This window comes from Micropterus salmoides, unplaced genomic scaffold, assembly GCF_014851395.1.
Source record: "Micropterus salmoides isolate LMB-PRFRI ecotype aquatic unplaced genomic scaffold, ASM1485139v1 Ms_hic_scaffold_10, whole genome shotgun sequence".
Taxonomy (NCBI): Eukaryota; Metazoa; Chordata; class Actinopteri; order Centrarchiformes; family Centrarchidae; genus Micropterus; species Micropterus salmoides.
The window spans coordinates 14,515,351-14,537,381 of record NW_024040041.1 but is presented as its reverse complement, the minus strand read 5'-3'; the positions used below and the strand labels follow the sequence as shown (position 1 = coordinate 14,537,381).

The following is a 22,031-nucleotide window of genomic DNA, read 5'->3' as shown; positions in this document are numbered from 1 at the left end:
AAGTAATGTGTAGGTGTCTCAATACTTTTGTCCATATAAAGTACACAACTGCGTCCTCAGGCTGCAGAGTCTGTCCTGTTTCTAAGGTGAAACCACTGAAAGCACCACACAGGATCCAATTGCCAGCAGCAGTATCAGAGGAACAGAAGCAAGGCAAAATTATTTGTATAGCACATTTCATCCATTGTCAACCGCTTATTCTGCGTACAGGGTCGCGGGGGGCTGGAGCCAATCCCAGCTGACAGGCGCAGTACACCCTGGACAGGTGGCCAGTCCATCAAACAGCCACTCACATTCACACCTAAGGCCAATTTTAGAGACCCCAGTTTACCTAGCCTGCATGTCTTTGGATGGTGGGAGGAAGCCGGGGAGAACATGTAAACTCCACACAGAAAGGCCGGGTCAACCGGGGTTCAAACCCACAACTTTCTTGCTGTGAGGCGACAGTGCTAACCACTGCACCACCACGCTGCCCCTATAGCATACTTCATCAACAAGGCAATTTAAAGTGCTTTACATTAAACATAAAAGCAACATAGGGAAATTGAAATAAACACATTAAAATGTAATTTTTAAATGGGTGAAATAGAAAATAAAAACATTATAAAATAAATTTTAGAGTTAAATATAAAATAAAAACAGGGTAAAACAGGACAGTCACTGTGTAAAAGTCACAGTGCAGTGTAAAATATTAATCTACAGCCTTAAATTTGATTTAATTAAAGGCAGTGGTAAAAAGAAAAGTCTTCAGTCTTGATTTAAAAGAACTGAGAGTTTCAGCAGACCTGCAGTTTTCTGGGAGTTTGTTCCAGATATATGGAGCATAAAAACTGAACACTGCTGCTCCATGTTTAGTTTTGACTCTGGGGACAGAAAGCAGACATCCTAGACGACCTGAGAGGTCTGGATGGTTCGTAACGAAGCAGAAGATCAGAAATGTATTTTGGCCCTAAAACATTCACAAACAGCAGCATTTTGAAATCAATTATTTGACATACAGGAAGCCAGTGTAAAGACCTCAGAACTGGAGTGATGTGATTCACTTTTTTGGTCTTAGTGAGGACTCGAGCAGCAGCGTTCTGAATCAGCTGCAGCTGTCTGATCGATTTTTTTAGGGAGTCCTGTAAAGACACCGTTACAGTAGTGAAGATAAATGCATGAACAAGTTTTTCCAGGTCTTGCTGAGACGTCCTTTAATCCTTGATATATTCTTCAGGTGATGGTAGGCTGACTTTGTAATTGTCCATGACTACACCAAGATTTCTGGCTTGGTTTGTGGTTCTTAACATTACCGATTGAAGTTGAGCAGCGACTTTAAATCGTTTTTCCTTGGCTCCAAAAACAATAACTTCAGTTTTATCTTTGTTTAATTTAAGAAAATTTAGCCCACAATTGTTAATTTGTTCAATACAGTTACTCAGCGCTTGAATGGGATCATAGTCACCTGGTGATATGGTTATGTAAATATATCTGTGTGTCATTACTACTTACTAATTTGCTCATTTAGCTGACACTTTTATCCAAAGCAATTGCTGTATATGTTAGAGGATGCATGCTTCTGGGGCAACGAGAGGCTAAGTGTCTTGCTCAGGGACACGTTGGAGGATGTGTCACAGTGGTGGATTGAACCCGGTTCTCTCGCACCAAAGGCTTGTGTCTTCTCCATTGCTCCATCACCACCCCATCTGCGTAATTATGGTAACATATTTTATTTTTTGTCACAATCCTGTCTGCCATGTCATGTTTTGTACTTTTAGTCAGTTTTATTATTTGTTGTTTTGGTCTGTTGGGTTTTGGGGTTCTGTCTTGTCTGTCTGTTACCCCAGTGATCCCTCTGCATGTCTGTCTGTTTCCCCCGCTCTCTCTGCCTACATGTGCCTCGATAGCCTCATGTCTGTCACCTGTGTTGCTCCTGCCCTGCTCGTTAGTCTGTGTGTATACCTGGTGTTTCTGTCTTGTCTTTGTTGGGTCATTGTATGCTGTCTCTCTGAGTTGCTGTGTGATTGCTTGTTGTCTGCCCTTTTGTCACGTTGCCCTGTTTCCTTGCACCATTTGGATTTTGGTTTGGACAACCTCTGTTTTGGACTCTGTATCAGCCACTCAACCGGTAAGTGTGCTTGCCTTTAGTTGTTTAAATAAATCACTACCTGCTGGCTCTGAGTCCTGCATTTGGGTCCTCCAACCTGCTCAACCCTGCCTTCACCACAAAGGCGTGACAATTTTATTGTTTTGCATAATCTGAGCCCAGAATGGAGCCTTGGAACTCCACAGGTGATTTTTGTAAGCTCAGATGTATGATTACCTATAGACACAAAGTAGTCCTTGCCCTTTAAGTAGGATTCAAACCAGTTTAGGACTATGCCAGAAAGTCCCACCCACAAGTCTGTCAAGTAATATGTTGTGGCCGACCGTGTCATATGCAGCATTGAGATCCAATAATACTAAGACTGAAATTCTGCCACTGTCAGATGTGACCTTAACGAGAGCGTCTCGGTGCTGTGGTGTGGTTGCAAACCTGACTGGAAGATAAATAAACATCATTTAGTGCCAAAACAGCTTAGTGCTTAGCTGTTGAAAAACAGCTTTTTCAATGATTTTTCTTAAAAATTGGAGATCTGATATGAGCCTGTAACTGCTCATTAGTGATGTGTCTCCTAGGTGTCATTTGAACTGGGCACGCTAGGGACATGTCCCCACCACTTTTTTTAAATAGCTGATTTTGTCCCCATCACTTTTTGAAAGCATTTGTTAAAACTGTTGTAAAAAATGTAAATATAGAAAAAATAAATGTGCATTGCCAAAAAAGTAAATCAAGCTAAAAACCAAGCTACTGATAATGGCATTATATTTTTAATTATCCCTGTTTCCCTTTTTAAAGGTTCACTGTAAGATTTAGTGACATCTAGCTCAAAAGGTGTCTCTTCAGAGACCGCAGAGAGTACCCAGTCAAGAAATGATGTTTCTATGTTTATTAGGAAATAAAATTTACTCATTATTCAGTAAAACCATATGTTATTGTGACTTGGCCACTGACAGATAACATGGAAAATGTAAGGAAAGAGTGTGAAACATCACTGTTTCTGCACCACAGTTCATTGTAAACCGCACATTAGATGAAGTTTATACAAACTCTGACAAGGGAAACGGATTCATTTTCTCTGTGATTATGGAGCAGCAGCAATAATATCTGGCCCGCTGCCAGATTATGGGGCTTTGATAGCAGTGCTGAAATAGTTCAGTCATGACAGCAAAAACTCAACCATTGGGTTGCAAGTCCTGCACCTTACCAACTGAGCTAACCAAATAACATGCTTAGGTTTAATGGTTCAGTCTTCAGACTGTTCATCTGCAGATACACCTGCTGTCTGCTGTTATCTCTGGAGGTAGTAAACCGGCCTTGAACTGACTGAGAGTAGTATATGCTGTTGCCATCACCACTGCTGATAAAAGCAATCCACTCCAGTCCTTTGAACAGTCTAGTCTGTTCAGTCAAGAAGACAATGAGAGTGTTTTTTTTTTTTTTTATTTAAAGAACATATTAATATCTTTACAAGAATTTAATTTGGATTTGAAACCTGTTTTGAAAAGTTTTTTTTTTTTGAGATGCACCTGTATAGTCTGACAGACTTTCCTCTAAGAGCCCAGGAAATGAGTTTGTCTTTTTTCAGAAACCTTTATTTATTCAGTTTTCATCCCAAAGTCTCACACGCAAACAGCTCCTTCAGTCTTCCAGCTGTTCTGAAATCTATATAAAATGGTGAACTACAACTATATGAACACATGAAGCTGCAGTCACTGCTGATCTGCATTTAAAATGTTCTATTAGTGTTGTGATGTGAGGATAAAAGTCAAATTCAGTCCAGGCTTTGAGTGTCTGAGTCTCCGACAGATGAGAGACAAACTTGACCCTGGCTGCCCTCTAGTGTTTGTAAATAGAAACTGCAATATTATTGCTACTGTCTTTTAATGCCAAATAACTTTAATTAATTTGGCTGAAATGTGAACATGTAGTATTTATTTTATTCAAACCTGGACAATGAGTCCAACAGATTGAATTGCTGTTTTGTAATGAAGTGATTAATACATTAAGACATTTTTATTTATTGTTGCTGGTTAATGATCTTTCCCAGGGCCAGATTTCCTGATTTAATTAACAACAAATTAAGTTATAAAGAAGTCTTTCTCAGGATCTAGCCGCACAGTAAAGATGAGTACAGTAGGTTTTTGTACAGCTGCTCATCCAACTCCAGTCACTGTGAGTCTCGAGCACAATAATAAACAGCAGAATCTTCAGTCTTCAGACTGTTCATCTGCAGATACAGCTGCTCTTTGCTGTTGTCTCTGGAGATGGTAAACCGGCCTTGAACTGACTGAGAGTAGTAGATGTAGCTACTGCCACCGCTGATATAAGCGATCCATTCGAGTCCCTTTCCAGCAGCCTGTCTGATCCAAGCGTTGTTATAATGCTTATCAAAACCTGAATATGTACAGGTCAGTCTGTGGGATTCTTCAGGCCTTTTAACTACTGGTTCAGATTCTGTCAGTGTTTGAGCCTCAGTACCTGCAGATGTTTAAACAGCTCATTAGTTAATATAGTCACGTATTATCAGCATCTTTCCAGTAAAGAGTTCCATTGTTCTTACCTGCCCAGTTAATAGACATGATGAGGAAAACAACCAAATAATCAGGTCTGATCATTTTAAAATCCGGTCCAGTCTACAGTGTAAATGTCAGTAATTCAGTCATTCACCCTGCAGCACATATGTAGTGATGGAAGAGATCAGAGTTTTGCATTGACTCCGCCTCACAGAGCACACCACATCTCACACATATCTGGAAAACAATGTTTTACATCATTCTCTTATATTATATTAAGATGCATGCCTTTGGTGTGGGAGACCGGTGTTCAATTCCAGCTGAGACATTTTCTCCCAGGTGTCCCGGAGCAAGACACTTGGGGGGGATTATGTATGTATGTAGCTTTAGATAAAAGCAACAGCTGAAAGACTAATTTATTTTTATCAGCTGTTGCTTTCATAGAATGCATGTGTTAAGTCACTGTCAAACTCTCCTTACTCTCATCTGACTTCATATCTTCTACTGCCACCTGTAGGTCTTTGTAAACAAATGTCCTGAGGAGTTTTTGTAAAGCCTCTCTGCTTCCTTTAACCAGTGTGTGTTTGGCGCAATAATACACAGCAGAGTCCTCTGGCTTTAAGTTGGACAGTCTCAGATTCACCTTACTATTATCTCTGGTGACTTCTATTCGTCCTTGCACACTGCTGACATAGTGTGTTTTGCTTGCATCGCTCCAAACACGTCCAATCCATCCCAGTGTTTTTCCTACAGGTTGTCTTATCCAGCTCATGCCGCAACATGTATATTTGAAGCCAGATCCTCTGCAGGAGAGACTGACAGTCTCCCCAGGCTTTTTCAGTACTGAACTGGAAGGAATGGACTCCATACTCTGACTTGTACAACCTGATGAGATGAAACGAGAGAGGAACCACAGAAGAAAGTGAGACAGTCATCTGGGATGTTTTCTGGGATCACTGACTGACCATCAGTCGATGTTGTCTGATAAAAGATAAAACAGCAGGAAGCAGGACAGAAGTACACTGCACAGACTGAAGATTTGCATCAGGATATCACGGGGAGGGAGGGGCTCATGTACAGGAACTCTGTTAGAGTTTAATTTTATTGAATCGTTTGAATTTTGTGTTCATGGCTTTAATGTAGCTGTAACTGATCCATGTTGGACACAATATCACATCAGAAAACATTTACTCTTTTATGTTATATGACTTACAAAAATAAATGAATCACAATAATGAAGTAATGTGGTCTACCTAATAGGCATTATATTACTTGATCTGGTTTTAATTGAAAGATTAATTATTTTATTTTGCTGCTGCAAACACAGCAGTGAGGTGAAAGCAAGATAATCTAAATACTTGAGTTTGCTGCAGCTGGTTGGAATTTTTTACTTAAACAGGTTAAAGTATTTATAGAAAGCAAATTAACTACTTAAGAGCTGAAATCTCAAAAAGCTAACAGCTGCAATGCACAGGAAAACACCTGCTGATTTTTTTCATGTATATGAAAGTGATGTTTTGTCCATCAATCCATCGTCAATGGTAATCCTGCGCACAGGGTCGCGGGGGGCTGGAGCCAATCCCAGCTGACATTGGACAGGTCGCCAGTCCGTCGCAGGGCCACACATAGACAGACAACCACACCTAAGGATAATTTTAGAAACACCAATTAACCTAGCCTGCATGTCTTTGGACGGTGGAAAGAAGCTGGAGCACCCAGAGAGAACCCACACTGCCACGGGGAGAACATGTAAACTCCAAACAGAAAGGCCGGGGCAACCGGGGTTTGAACTCACAACCTTCTTGCTGTGTGGAGACAGTGCTAACCACTGCATCACCACGCCACCCTCTGTTGCATCCAAGTAGCTGCAAATGAAGTCTCATTCTATCTGTCTGCCAATACCTTTATCTCAACTCTTATTAGGGTTAGACCTCAATATTCAGTCACTCACTAATCAGAATTTTCAATCCTCACATTTACAGAAGAGAAATAACTTAACTTTGCTCTTATACTTAACTAATAATGCCTACAGGTATTGACGACAATTCAATTTTAAAACATTATGTACAATATTATATAATTCCAACAACGACATGGATCATTACAGTATAATATAGTATAATTCTAAATGTGAACATATTTATTAAAATCCGCAAACAATGAGCGACCACTAACAATGTCACTTTTTATAAGCCATGTTTACAGTGTGTTCAGTATGTTTTCAAATGATTAAAACTCACTTAAAATAAGATGTGAGCTGTCTTACTGCGAGAATTTATTTCCTGTAAGCACCTCCTACATCACATTCATGAACTCCAACCATATGAGCACAGCATTTTAGTCACAGCATTTATTTATTCACTTTTTTGCTCACTTACTGTACTTGCTGTAAACAGAAATACAGTGACAGCAGCCAGGATCATGTAAATAGTAAATGTAAAACGTAAGTCTGATGCTGCTGGTTTGCAGGTTTGCATAGATGACTTTTTTCATGGTTTCAGTGTGTCACATGCTGTCGGCTATGCTTAGTTTAGCTCTCTGTGAGTTTTGGTTATTTGATCAGTTCAGTATCTGTTTTATAGTCTGTTGGGTTTTGGGTTTCAGTCCTGTCTGTTGTCTTGTATCCAGTCTTCTCGGTGTGTGTTTGCATTTTGGTTTGTTTGGGTTTTGTGGAGTTGGTCTATGTTGTTCTGTCTTCTGCTTGTTCTGTGTGGTTTTTCTGGTCTGATCTGTCCTGTTGATATTTCGGTGCCTGCCTTAGTTCTTGTTCCGTTCGGTTCCTGTCTGATATATTATGTTCTGTACCATCATGCTTGGGTTCTGTCTGCTAGGTGTCGATTTATGTTCTCTTCCAGTTTCATTATTTAATCTGATTTTGATCATTCTGCTTTAGTCTGTTCTGTCCTCATTATTAAGATTATTATTGGGTTTGCCTGTTTGTCCTGGGCCCCGTTTTAGAAAGTGGGATTGGTGAAAATTCTGAGTATGTTAAGCCTGTGATGAGGGAAACTCTGGAATTAGTGAGGATATGATCAGTACAAGTGGATGTTTTGGATCCATCACTTTTTATACACACTCATTGGTGTAGTCACCACTTGTGTCAAACCACATGCCTCTGTGACAGTAGGAAGCTTTGTCTTAAGTGGACAACATAGTGAGTTCCAGTCAATATTCAGATTAATTCAGAATAAATTTCATTATCATGATCACATACCTTATCTATCATTTCACACAATCACTCTAGATAAATAGCAATTTGCACCAGGTGGCCTGTAACCACACCCTACCAGTAGGGGCTTTAAATGGGGAACGTGTACTTGAAGCCACAGTGCTTCTATCTCTGACAGTGGGTCCTCCCTTTTCATACATAGACATGTACTTTGACATTCCATCCTACACCCACCCAGATAAACAAACACACAAAGGAAAAAGAACAAGGGACCAAGCCTTATTATCCACCCTCAACCCGACCCATCCGTAACCATTGTAGATAAATTGCGCTACAAAGGATCCCTCTCCTCCTCTTAACTCCATACTCCGTAGCTAGCTAGCTAGCTACCCCGGGGCGTCACACAAAATGTCCTTTATTTATTTTTCTCTTTTTAAGAAGAGAGACTACAACAAAGTCATCCTCGCTACTTGAAGACTCCATATTGTATTGTTGCTTAACACTGAGTATAGATGTGGTGTAGGGTAACCTCAAGTTAACCATGAAAAAACCTGCTCTGAGCAGTTAATGGCGTAAATTGCTGCTCCCACCTGCTTGTTAGCCCTGGTGTATAAATGTTTGGTGTTTCTGTTCAGTCCCTGTCCAGTCATTGTAGGGTGTATGCTCCGTTGTGTATTTGTTGATTGTGGAGTATGTGTTCTGTGGGATTCTGGATTACCTGGCTGTTATGGACTCTCTCTGTACCAATCTGTGAATGTGAATAAAAGCCCTGAACTGAATCTCTACTCTAGTGTTTTGCGTTTGGGCTCTCGCTCATTCTGCAAAGCGTGACAGACATCCAGAGAAACTTGGAGCCTCCAGAGGAAAACAGCTGCTCAGGATCAGAAATGCAAAAAACTAAATTCTTTAGCTTTAATGAAAACTATGGTAGTTAATGAATGTATATGTTTTTATAATGATCACCACGTTTGAACTTTATCTGTGTGGTTGCGTCACAAATAAAATGCAGTGTGGTTTCTATTTTTTTTTTTATTATAGTCAAATTAAATACAAATGTAACAAACTAAATCATTGTAACAAAGGCAAACATTTCTTCCCACCCATGGAGAGATGTAGCTAGCTTTTTCTATATATAGAAATCACTTTATTGCTGTTCATTTGCATGAAACTGTCAATAGTCTCTCCACATCTTTTCTAAACATATTACCGTATTATTATACTCTCTTTTCTATGTAAATATCTCCATACACAATAAATGTAGGATTCTAGTAATTCACTTTGTTTGTAAACGTTAAACTTAAAAATCCTGCCATTACTCCACTTCTCCTCCACTTTATAGATCAGCTCTTTTTTTTTTTTTTTCAGAAATGGTTTTAATAAACTACAGTCCGTGATAGATAAATATTTTCTTACCTTTCTCTTGGTTTGTATTATAGAGCAATATAAATCTTCTTCATCATTATTCTCTCATGAAATTTAATTTCTAAATGTTTGACTAAAGTCAGTCGTACATCAGTGGTACACAAATGTCTGTGATTTGTATCATTTTGAATGACCTGAGAACGTTAATCATGTAAGACATGTGCAGAATCTAAACAGCAAAGTGAGGATTAGAGAAGTTTTTGCAGAGAAATCCCAGACAATGTTTCTCACTGCAGGATTAGTTGTTCATCCATCTTTAATCACAGTCTCACAAGTACAAGAAAACAAAGCAACTCCTTCCTGCTGTTCATCTTCAGATTTACTTCTTGTCTACTGCAATGAACTGACATAGACAGATGGAGCTGCAGGAGTGTTTACAGTGAACTGGTGTTGAAGTCATTAGTGGTCTGAGGGCTCCTCCTCTGGTGGCTTCATGTTACAAGTGTTCAGGCACTGAGGGGTTTTTGTTCAGGTCTACTGATGGTTTCTGTTATTATGGATCTCACAGTAATACACAGCAGTGTCTTCAGGCTGCACATTCTGTCCATTTAGAGTCACTCTGTTGCTGGAAGAGTCTAAGTTGATACTGAACTTGTTCTTTAGTGAATCTTTATAGTATGAACCTCCAGGATCTCTCATCCCAATCCACTCCAGTCCTTTCCCTGCAGTCTGTCTGATCCAAGCTGTCCAGTAGCTGCTAACAGAATAATAGACCTGACAGGTGATGTTCGGACCCAACTGACAGCATGATATCAAGTCTTTATAGCAGAGAATGTGAGGAAGTTCAGGAAGGATGAACTTTTGTGCCACAAGTAGTCCTTGAAATTGTGAACTGTTTTGACACATTCATCCATCCATCTTTAACCTACTTATTGGGGGTCGGGTTGCAGAGGCAGCAGCTCCAGCAGGGGACCCCAAACTTCCCTTTCCCGTACCACATTAACGGACAGTGAGTGGGAGATCAAGAGGTGTTCACCTTTCTGATATAACTTGAAAAACTATTATGTGGTAACAACAGTGTAAGTGATCTTGCAAGATCAATTGATTTCTTGATTAACATGTTTGTGTTTACTTAATTATCTTGCTGTAAAAACAAGTGAGGTGAAAGCAAGATCTAATACTAATGCTGCAGTTGGTTGGATTTTAGATGTTAAAAGGTTTCAGTTCTCAAAAAAAGGAAATATTTAGAAACTGAAACCAGAAACAGCTGAAAAGGTCTGCTGTCAAATAATGTATATGAAAGGGCTCTTATGTATCATGATTAAATCTAAGATTAGACATTTGAAACCACTGAACTATAAATGCTGTTTATTGTTCAGCTACTTCTTCTCTGAGGAGTTGTTTTAATGAAGCTCTGTGGAACAAGCAAGATGCAGATTTAGTATTATGATTTCTACATTCTCTGCTTAGAAATATTTTTTCTTTTTATAAGTGTTTGGTGTAACTGTATTGAATAATTTTCTTGGACTACTTGAATTAATGATATTAACATAATGTTATATTACTGAATTGCTGTCAATACAATAGTCTGTATTTAAGCACAAACAATTTAAGTAAAAGCAAAGTTAACAGTTGTTCCATTCATGTAAATGCAGGGACATTTTCAAAATGTTAAAATTTAGAGTGTAATGAAATATATGTAAAGCAGAGGTGATTTCCAGGCATGTTTTCACTCAGATATAATAACAGTCAACAGACTCTTCTATTGGCTCCAGTTAGACCAACATTGATGCTTCATGTGTTTGATTCTATGCAAACTCAGTGACCTTCCTTGTTACTCAGCTATAAAAACTTCCCATCAGGCTGTCAGTGGAGTTCACAGCACGTCACTTTCAACATAGACCATGTTTTCTGTAGCTCTGCTGCTGCTGTTGGCAGCTGGATGTGAGTCTCTCTGGATTTGTCAAAGTCAGCAGTTCTTCTTTTGCAGTATAACTTGATCATTTGTTACAAAACATTTTCTTTTTTTAACAGGTGTGAAGTGTGAACAGTTGACACAGCCAGCCTCTGTGACTGTGCAGCCAGGTCAACGTCTGACCATCACCTGTCAGGTCTCTTATTCTGTTGGCAGCGACTTCACAGTTTGGATCAGACAAGCTGCAGGGAAAGGACTGGAGTGCATTAGTATTGACGCAACTGTGAAAGATTCACTAAAGAACAAGTTCAGTGTTAATTTAGACTCTTCCAGAAACACAGTGACTCTAAACGGACAGAATGTGCAGCCTGAAGACACTGCTGTGTATTACTGTGCTCATAGACACACAGTGAGACACAATAATAGGAGAGTCATACAAATACTACTTCCTGTATTTATCAGCACTACTGGCATCATTCTGATTGACTGAAAATTGATCCCCTTTTTTTATTTCATATGTTTGAATCATGTTTACATTTTTTTTTTCGTTTTTCCTTGGAATCATTGCTTACCGATGATGTAATTAGACTATTTTCTGTTTCTTACAGTGCTGCTGATTAAATTCTCTGAAATTATGTCTCCATAAGTTCATGCATGAAGATCATGCAGGTGAAAATAATAACACATCTTCCATGTTTTTGCAAATTGCACACCAATTTTTTGTTACAATTTATTTCTTATACAGAACCAAATTTATCTGAAATACTGAAAAAAATATTCAAAAAACTATATTAAAAAATAAAAAATATTTCCTGCTTTTTTGCCCTTTGCCAATCACATGCCTGTACTATGACTTTATGACACTACGTTTGATGTTTCTGATGCTATTTTTTGATTTCTGGTGAATATACTGGTGAATTTTTTTCCATACTGCTTTTTAAATTTAAATTTAAAACTCTCACAAACTGACCTGTACTTATGCAGGAATATCAGATTTTAGCACTGCTATCAGCTGGATCAGACAAGTTTAAGGAAAAGGACTGGAGTGGGTTGCCTTCATTTGTTCTCCGAGTGGAAGCACTAAAGCTTATTCCACAATCGCTTTACCATTTCCAGAGACAACAACGTGGACCAGGTGTATCTGCAGATGAACAGCCTGATAACTGAAGACTCTGCTGTTTATTATTGTGCTCAAAGACTCATTGATACAGGAAGCCACAGAGCTGTACACCAACCACTGCAGATGTTACTGTGAAAGTTACTGATAGAAAGTGCTGTAAAACCACTTTATATAAGTTTTAAAATATGCCCTAACTCTAACTTGTCCTAAACTGAAAGAAAGAGTGGAGTTTATACACCATCAGGTTGATCATCTCTTGTTATGAAACTGAGCAGAACTTTATCCGAGAGATAAGGTAACCTGAAAGATTAAATATGACCAAAACTATGGTCTTATGGTATTAGTGGATTGGTACAGTATTGTATAAATATATTTTAAAAACATACAAAAGTATTTCTAGAAACTATATTTATATATATCACTTATATACTGTATATATAATGCAAACTGAAAATTCAGTTGTTTTATTCTTACCAACTGCCGACAACATAGGTCCCCTGACTCTCCAGTGCAGGAAACGGTGTTTGGTTTTTTGTATTAGGGTTTATCAGTGTGATAGGTTGGGAAGCGCTGTGCACTGGCACTATCAACATATGGGTGGAAGATTCTGGACAAATCTAAATAGAACAATGTTAAGAAACTGAACACATTTATGTCAGTCAAGAACACTGAATACCAATATCAGTAACACATCAGCCCCACTGAACTGTTCAATTTCATCCTCTTCTTCCAACTCACTGTCAGACTCAGATTCTGAATTTCCAGAAATGTGATTTTCAAATACTGAAAATCATCTCTAAGCACCTCTGCTCAGAGATCCTTTTTGCCAATTTGATTGACTGCGTTGCAGAGCCACACAGGATGATTTGTTGTGTTCTGCTGTGGGAGAAAATATAGAATGGTTCCTGCAAGACAGAGGGCGAAATGTGCAGGACTGTGCATAAAATGTAAAAATGTTGCAACCTTGTGTGTGAATAGTAGGAGCAGAACAAAAACACACACACTAACAGCATGAGGACAGAGTGAAGGGAACCAGCACCTCCACACCTGCAGGTAATGTGTAGGGGGTTGTACAGTGTGAAGTAATTGCAAATATGTTATTTTTTGTTCTTCACAGAAAATGGAATCAGCTATCTGAGGTTGAAATAATAATAAATTGCATTGTTTCCTTTGGTTAAACATTGATAAGGGGTCCCTCAGACCCAAACACCACACAAAGGTTAAAGAACTGATTAAGTATCTACACACCAGGATATAATACTGAGCAGGATTTCTAAATATTTCATGCGCATAATGAGCTTTTAACAAAATTTTCTGGAACATCATGTTTTTGTACAAGTGAGTGGAGATGCAGCACTGTGATGCTGCTTTCGACATCCAGGGTATTGGGACTGAAGTTGCAGTAACTTCAGGTAAGACACATTTAAATGACCTATTATAAATGTGATTATTGGTGGTAGAGAAGTTTAACTCATGGTCTTATTTAGCTTTATAGTGATGATGGACAAACGAGAAAACAGCAGACAGATGTTTTTAATATGGCAACAAAATCAATTAATATTTATTCAATTAAATTACAAAACAAGGAGTAGCTCCAACAGTAATGTATAAATACAGGGTCAGTATGTGTTTAAATGTGACAACTAAACAAAGACATAATGAAGTGCATTTTTATATGTAAGTAGTATAGGCTATATAGCATATAATTTCTTTTGAAATACCACAGGGGCAACTTTTAAGGACTGTATGCATTTGCACTGTAAGCTTTAAGAGGAATCATTTCACATCAACTGATCTGTAATTCTTCCCGATAAAGTGGTGAAGTTGATCTGTATACCAAGGCACGGAGTGTGTGAAGGAGACGAGTTTGTTTATTTGGGCAAGTAGGGTAAACGTTCAGAGCAAAGGCAGAGGCGGGGATTGTGTCAGCCAGAATAGAGGAGAGAGAGAAAGGGTTTTTGGACTTTTAGTTGACACAGGGAGTGGGGATGTTTAGGTCCAGGGTGATAGCCAGGTGGTCAGAGATGATGAGATCTGTGCTGGTCAAGTTACCGATGGTGGTGCCAAAGGTGCACAGCAGGTCCAGGGTGTGTCCTTTTCTTTGGCGAGGGATATCTGTGTTTTGGGTAACATTGAAAACATGTAGAATATCCAGGAGTTAAGTTGTGGTTTTGCAGTCAGGGGAGTCAACATGGATCATGAAATCGCCAAGTAGCAGAACAGATGGTGAAATGGCACAGGGCTGAGTTAGAAACTTTGGCTTGGGGGGAGGGGGGGATGACATCAGTGACCAAGTATTGAGGACCAGACAGATTAATTGTGATTGTGTAGTGCTGCTAAACCACCACTACGCCCGTCCTGGTGTGATTTCTCCATGTAGATGCATTCTGGTTGAGGGAGAAATCTTGCACAACTGTGCCTGTGTACTCCCAGGAGATAAGGTTTGGCTGTCTACTAAGGACATTCCTTTGAAGACAGGTTCTAAGAAATTGTTACCCCGGTTTATTCGTAGTTTTCACATGACGTCACATTCCAGGGAAAACGCTCCCTTGGAGTGCAAAAAAATACTTTCCGGTGCCGCAGGAAGCAAAAGTGATAAATTTACTTTGTTGCTTTTGTATTGCCGAAATGCCGGATAGTTGTTGTGCAAACGGATGAACAAACCGAAGAGGAAACAAGCCGAGGCTGTGTTTCTACAGAATTCCATCCGATAAAGAAAACCCAGAGAGGAGGAGATTGTGGATTTGTGCCATTTAACGTAACGTTACTTCTGTCTCCGGGGAGGGCAAATAATGGCAACCGTCCAAATATACACGTATTTGCAATGAACACTAAATCAAAGGTAAGACAAGTAACGTTAAACATAAGTAGTCTACATACAGGTATAATAATTGTCGTATTTTTAGCCGTAACATATCTTTATGTAATTTGTTTGACATAGTTTGTTGTTTATCGAGGCGACCAACAACAGTGGTCGGAGTGAGTTAAAGTTTGCTAACAGTTGTTAGCTAAGTTAAATAGTTGGGTTGTTGTGTTGAGCTAATGAAACACGGAGCAACCTTTAGAGCAATGTTGCTGGGCAGTGTTGCCGTCAAGATTACTACCGTAGCCTAATCCCCTTCCCCCACCACCCGCCCTGCCCCTGCCCCGCCTCTATCCGTTCAAAACATAGTCAGACTTGCCACCAGCAACATTGCCCAGCAACATTGCTCATCATCAGCTTTAGACCCAACTAAACTCAAAATGCATTTGAAATGAAATTATTTGGAACTCTTACAAATACTGTTTACATCGATATTCTACTGAATGAAAAACAAAGACAGTCCTTTTTTTAATTTTCACAGCATCCCAACTTTTTGGGAATTGAGGTTATAATAAAAAATAGTTAAAGGCAAATTTGATTTTCAGTTTGAATAGTTAGCATTTGTTTAAGGGCGAGAGGGGTTAGTCTACAGTAATAATATCACATATTTAAGTGACTTTTTTTCTACCTTGTTGGACATATTATAGGTACCAAATCTGATGACCTGTTGTCCCCTGACTGGGTACCATTCATCTTCACACACACATACCAGCCATTAAGAAGAGGAAAAGAGAGAAAGACATGGAGAGGTATGAGCGGTACAACAGAATGAAGAACAAGAGGTGGGAGGAGAAGAAGGATGCAGTGGATGTCCTCCTAGAACTGTCATCAATGCCTGATGCTGAGCCGGTGCCACTTGCTCAGGAAGAACAACAGTGTGACAACAGACCGGCAGGCAGACATTATTCAATCAGGGACATTTGATGAACTGGCTTTTGAAAAACATGATAAAAAAGTGAAAGCAATGACTGGAATCCACATATTCCAAGTTATAAGTAGTTTTAACATTTGTGATGTCATTTCTACAGACTGGTACAAACCTCTCTCCCTTTTCAATTTCAATTCCAACTGCCAGCAGAACATTTCAGAATACCCTTGAGGTGTTAAATGCAAGGCTTGTTCAGTGCCTATGGTATTTAGACAGGTCTTTCGCAGATGCACCTGTATTAATGACTGTTTTGAGATTTTTATTGGATAGCCTAGAGATCTAAGAGCATAGCACAGACATACTCAAAATACAAACATCATCTTACCATGAAATATTTAATTGGCATAACACAACAAGGAACATTTTGCAGCTTGGTTCTGTGGAATTGGAGATAACACGAGGGCTTGCATCAGTACGGATCCATGTTGAGAGAGTTATCGGTGAGGCAAGGAATCAGTACACCATACTTAAAAGTACAGTAGGAATTCAAATGTGTGAAGCTGATACATTACAAATTTGTCAGTGCTATGCACTGACAAATTTGGCTCCCTCAGTTGTTCCCTTGGGCTAAACATTAAAATGGGTGTTGGTACACCATTAATGAAATAAGGATATGAGATGTCACTGATAAATTCATACTTTTATTGGAAAATAACAAATTTGATGTTTGTTTGCAAAGTTCACAAAAATCATTTCAACAGTCATTAATTCTAGACAATAACACCGTTTTCTAAAAAAGCTAGGGGAAAAAACAAGTAAAACCAATGTTTACACATAATAATAATAATAATAATAAGATGCTAATATTTTTGTATATCGCTTCACAAACTGCCATACTGCTCATATTTTTTATTGTTCTTTTATATTTAGTCAATTATATAATAGACATATCCTCTCCCCCTGTAATGTATTTGTACAGCACAAATCCATGGAAATGCACATGTATATACCTGCCACATTGTTTTTGTTTTTACACATGGTTCTATTGTTTTATAACTTGCAAATGTCTATTGCATATTTATATATTTTTACATTTATTTATGTCAAGATTTATGTACAAAAAACTACATTTATATACGGCACAAAGTATGTGGCCTGTGTTGAATACAACGCTTGAAACTTATACTCTGTTCAGTTTTTTTCTGTTATCCCTCCTTTGTTTGTCACGCAGTCGCTGCATTTCCAACTTGACATCTTCAAATGTGTAGTGTTAAGTTTCAAGCAACTTTTGTGAATGTACTGTCTTTTACAGATTCCTGACTTATACTCAAGTCTATCGTCATTATGCAGGACAGGGACCCCGCAGTAACAGCCTTTGCATTCAGATGGTTTGGTAGTATGTGATAATGGTAGAATAGGAGCTGTAAACACTTTTGCTACTAGCTCTGGAATGATGCACTACTGGACAAAGGTGTGTACCTTTTTACATACGGTGTCAAAAAAGTCAGTATCAGGCAGTATTCTCTCAATGTAAATTTCCCCATTGCTTCCATCACCTGGTCCCCAGACAGCAAAGTCACAGTAGCTAGCTTGTGTTAGGTGAATCTGTGTTTGCACATGATAAAAGTGACCATCAGTACTTTTATCATGTGCAAACACAGATTCAATGAAACTTTACCCTCAACCCCTTGGATAGAAAATGTGCAGTCCTCTTTGCTTTTCTCCAGTAAAGTGCTCTTCTGAAAGCTGCTGGGTGCCTTTACCTCCAACACACCCATATCATGGCAGTTACATGTTAAAATGCTGTCTGTGGTTGCCCCTAACCACGAGTATTTAGGGTTGATGACCAGTCCTCCTTTCCTGATAGAGAGATTTGTGTGGTGTCCCTCCATCATCTTGGCATACTCATCAACTACCTTACTCTCGTGATCAGTGCCTCATCTGAAACAGAAAAAATCGTGTATCAAGTATCAATTGATAGAAACAAATGTTAAGTAATTAATAAATTTTGATAATCAATTAATTGTTTTGACTTATTCTTGTCCACATTCTTTAATTCCAGATTTTAAATGGTAAATATTTCCTGGTTTCTTTACTCCTATGACAGAACACTGAATTTATTAATAATTAACAATTTATTAATTACTCCAGAAAATAATCAACTACAATGTTTTGAAAGATGAGTGTTTTCAGATTATTAAAAACTTTTCTGCACATCACTTCTATGTAGCTTTAGTCCTACTTGGTAATTCTGATATCAATATTTTTGGGTGCTGCTCTCATCCAGTGTAAAGTGGATGTAAATACCTGAGAGAGTGTGGTGTGTTGTTGGTTGGGGCCTTGTAGGCCACAGTGTAGCACAGCTTCTTCAGCAGGGAGACAGCTGGTTCCTCAGAACTCGTCTGGCAGGCAGCTCTAATTTTTAATGCAGTCACCCTTCCTGCCTTCTGGTCAAACCACATGGCTCATTTTGATTGAAGTCTCATATCCCTTTCTATTGCATGACACTACAAATAAACAACTTTGAGTTAACAAGTTTGTAATATGTGACAAATATAAACAATGATGAATTAATGTTTATTCAAAACATTAGAAAATGACAGTATTGCATTGTGTGGATAACTTTTCTACACTTGTGCCTGTGATATTCCTGACATTCGATCATGATCTTCGATCGTATTTACTGACTGACCTGTTCTTCTGTTATCCTTAACCCTCCATCCCTGCACCCCTAGATCTCTATTAGGGGTGCAGGGATGTTCAGTTGCACAGCCCGAGGTATGTACCTCTTTGTATGGCCAGAGACAATAGACAAAATTAAGCTTTTACAGGTTGATACCCAGTGTCTTCTGAAAGATGTAGCATTTTGTAGAATGATGCACATTCATTTAGGGTTGGAGAGGGAAACTTGGCAGGGGGAAGGACACCACACCCATCAACAGATCTCTTTCTCTGGGCTATCTGGCTCCCTGGTGCATACCCTACTACCCGACTGCCATACTTGGCTCATTCCAGACATAGGCTTCATCTGTGCATGCAGTGCTACTCTTCACCTCCCAAACAGCAGCATTATTAACCCATCCAGATCGAAAGTACATATAGCTGTCATTGCTTTTATATGCTTTCATCTTGGCAGCAGTGTAAGGTGAGGGATTCTCCACAAGATAAATGTAAACATCACCGAAGCCGAGCGCTGGCAGGGACCTTGCGGTTTTTAGCAGCAGAAATACGGCAACGGGTGCTGTATATGGATCGCAAGTGCCCAACACTTGCAGTTTTTGTCCATATCTTACCTTTTCTTTAGCTGACAGGTGATCCAAAGAAACGTGTGAAGTTAAATTTGCCGGCTTTTGCTGAGTCTCAAAGAGTACGGCCGCCATCCCCAGCACCGTTCTGCCCTCCAGGGAGCCTCGAATATCACGTGACTGAAAACTATGAATAGGTCCGATTGTCATTGAAAGAGTCATCAACCAACCAATCACCAAGCCAGACACTCTCTCCCGTCTCCACTCCCCAGATACCCCTTCGGACCCCCCCAACACCATCCTGCCACGCGTCTACCTCGTCGCCTCTGTAGTCTGGGTGGTGCTGCTGTTCGCTGCGCCCAGTCCACTGACCCGGATCCCGGTGCCGGTCCCCCTAACCGCCTCTACGTCCCCTCAAGTGTCCGCTCCCGGGTCCTCCAAAGGGCGCACGCCTACAGGTTCAGCTTCCACCCAGGGATGGCTCGCACCCTCTTCCTACTCCGCCAGCGGTTCTGGTGGCCCGCCATGGACAAGGACTGTCGGGCCTTTGTAGCAGCCTGCAAGGTGTGCGCCTGCGCCAAACCGTCCCACCAGCCACCCGCCTGTCTGCTCCTCCACCTTTCGGTCGCAGTTGCCCCTGGTCCCATATTGCCCTGTATTTCGTCACCGGCCTCCCTAGTTCTAATGGAAACATCCTCACAGTGGTTGACCGCTTCTCCAAGTCCGCCCACTTTGTCCCCCTACCCAAACTCCCCACCTCTCTGGAAACTGCCCGCCTCCTCATAGACCATGTTTTCCACCTCCACAGCATCCCCCTGGACATAGTTTCTGACCGGGGCCCCCAATTCACCACCGCCAGTCTCTCCTCCGGTTATCATCCCCAGACCAATGGGCAGACCGAGCGGGTCAACCAGGACCTGGGGGCGGCGCTCAGGTGTGTAGCATACCTTAGCCCCACCTCCTGGAGTTCCTACATCCCCTGGATCGAGTATGCCCACAACTCCCAAATCTGCGCCGCCACTGGTATGTCTCCGTTCATGTGATCCCTGGGTTATCAACCCCCCTTGTTCCCGTCACTAGAAGATGAGGTAGTGGTTCCTTCGGTACAGGCCCATCTTCGACGCTGCCGCAGACTTTGGAGGGAGGCCAGGGAGAGTTGGCAGACCGCCACCGGACCCCAGTGCCTGCCTGCCGCCTGGGCAGCAGGTCTGGCTTTCCTCCAAGGAACTCCCCTTACAGACCTCCTCGAAAACACTTACCCCAATCAAGCCGGTTTCCACCAGCTCCCTCTCCGTACCAGCGGCGGCGCCTCCCCCTCCTTGAATAATTGATGGCCAGCCTGCCTACTCAGTGCGCCGCCTCCTTGATGTACGACGTAGAGGCCGGGGATCCCAGCTGATGATCTGCACCTGTGTCTTGTCAACCTCCACCTCCGCCCGCCACACCTGCCAGCCATCAGCCTCATCATCAACAGGTCGCCTCACCTGAACCTTTCCAGCCCCGCCAGCTCCTCGGCCCCCCGCACCCACGTCTGCCGTCGTCCAACTTTCCTCTTTTCACCTCCCGCCTCTCCTCTCCTTCTTTTCCCTCAATAAACCTCTTTTGCAAACTGACAAGCGTTGCGTTTGGGTCCGTTCTGTCCGACACCACAACATGACATGGATTCTTCTGGGTAAAATACGCCATTGCACACCCCTTATTATCCACTGTCGTAGTACCGTTTAACTCCAGTGTAGGCGGTCAGAGTTTGTCAACCCTGAGTTAACTCTGAATAGGTTGAACCCCCATCCCTTCGTAGTACAGGCCACTGGTGTATCTGCAAATGAACAGCCTGACAACTGGAGACTCTCTTTATTGTTGTGCTCGAAAGCACAGTGATACAGAAAGACAAAGAGCTGCACATAAACCACTGCAGATGTCACTGTGACATTCACAGATAGAAAGTGCTGTAAAACTCCTTTATACAAGTTGTTTTTAAAATATGCCTTAATTCTAACTTTTCCTAAACTGAAACAAAGAGTGGAGTTTACACACCATCAGGTTGATCATCTCTTGTTATGAGGCTGAGCAGAACTTTATCTGTAAGAACATTTACAAAAAATTATCTTAGTCCTTCTTGACCCCTCATACCTACTAGTGGCTGCCAAAAAGACCAAATTCAAAAAAGTTTGAATCAAATTTAAACATCATTGCTTTGATATTTACATATTTATAAACTTTATAACAACAGTAATTATTTTCATTTGACATATTATCAATTGCTTATTTTCATTTGAATGTATTTTGTTCAGTGTTCTTCAAGTCCCTCAAAACCTGAGAGTTTAAAAATGACCGACATCGGGGTCTTAATAAAAGATGAAAACCTCTATTTAGATGGTTGGTCTTGTATCAATATATTTAACTATATTTTATTTATATACAGGAACAGGAATATATTTCAGTTCTTTAGATTAAAATGTATACATAAGGCTTGTCATGGTATATTATTGAAAAAATGATGATTATGATTTTATCATTGTATTTTTTATTTATAAAGTATGAAATCAGTATTGCAAAATAAAAATTCACCAATTTTAATCTTAAATATAATTTTGTTGATTTATTTTTACCCAATGCTGACAACATAGGTCCCCTGACTCTCCAGTGCAGGAAACAGTGTGGTGGTTTTTGTATTAAGGTTTATCACAGTGATAGCTGGGTGGGTGGGGTGCACTGTGATATAGATCCATACAAAAACTTCAGAGCAATAATCTGACACCCTGCCTTTCTTGTGATGGAAATAAAGGGCAGAAAAAGGTTCTTTTTCTCATTGGAATATGAGGAATATTAAAATGATAAACACAGTAGTGTTTATCATTTTAAATAAGCAGATAAGTACTTACTAATAAGTTAG

General features: G+C 40.1%; 1 long non-coding RNA gene, 1 pseudogene and 1 gene segment (V, D, J or C); 1 reads left to right on the top strand and 2 right to left on the bottom strand.

The window, feature by feature from the left end:
* LOC119917602 overlaps positions 1–22,031 on the bottom strand; it is a 160,350-nt gene that overhangs the window by 63,166 nt on the left and 75,153 nt on the right.
* Positions 1,992–17,308, top strand: LOC119887833. The gene is made up of 3 exons (XR_005441812.1): positions 1,992–2,107; positions 13,502–13,574; positions 15,673–17,308. It is a non-coding gene; the product is annotated as an uncharacterized LOC119887833 (long non-coding RNA).
* On the bottom strand, positions 4,065–4,698 carry LOC119887509 (annotated as a pseudogene).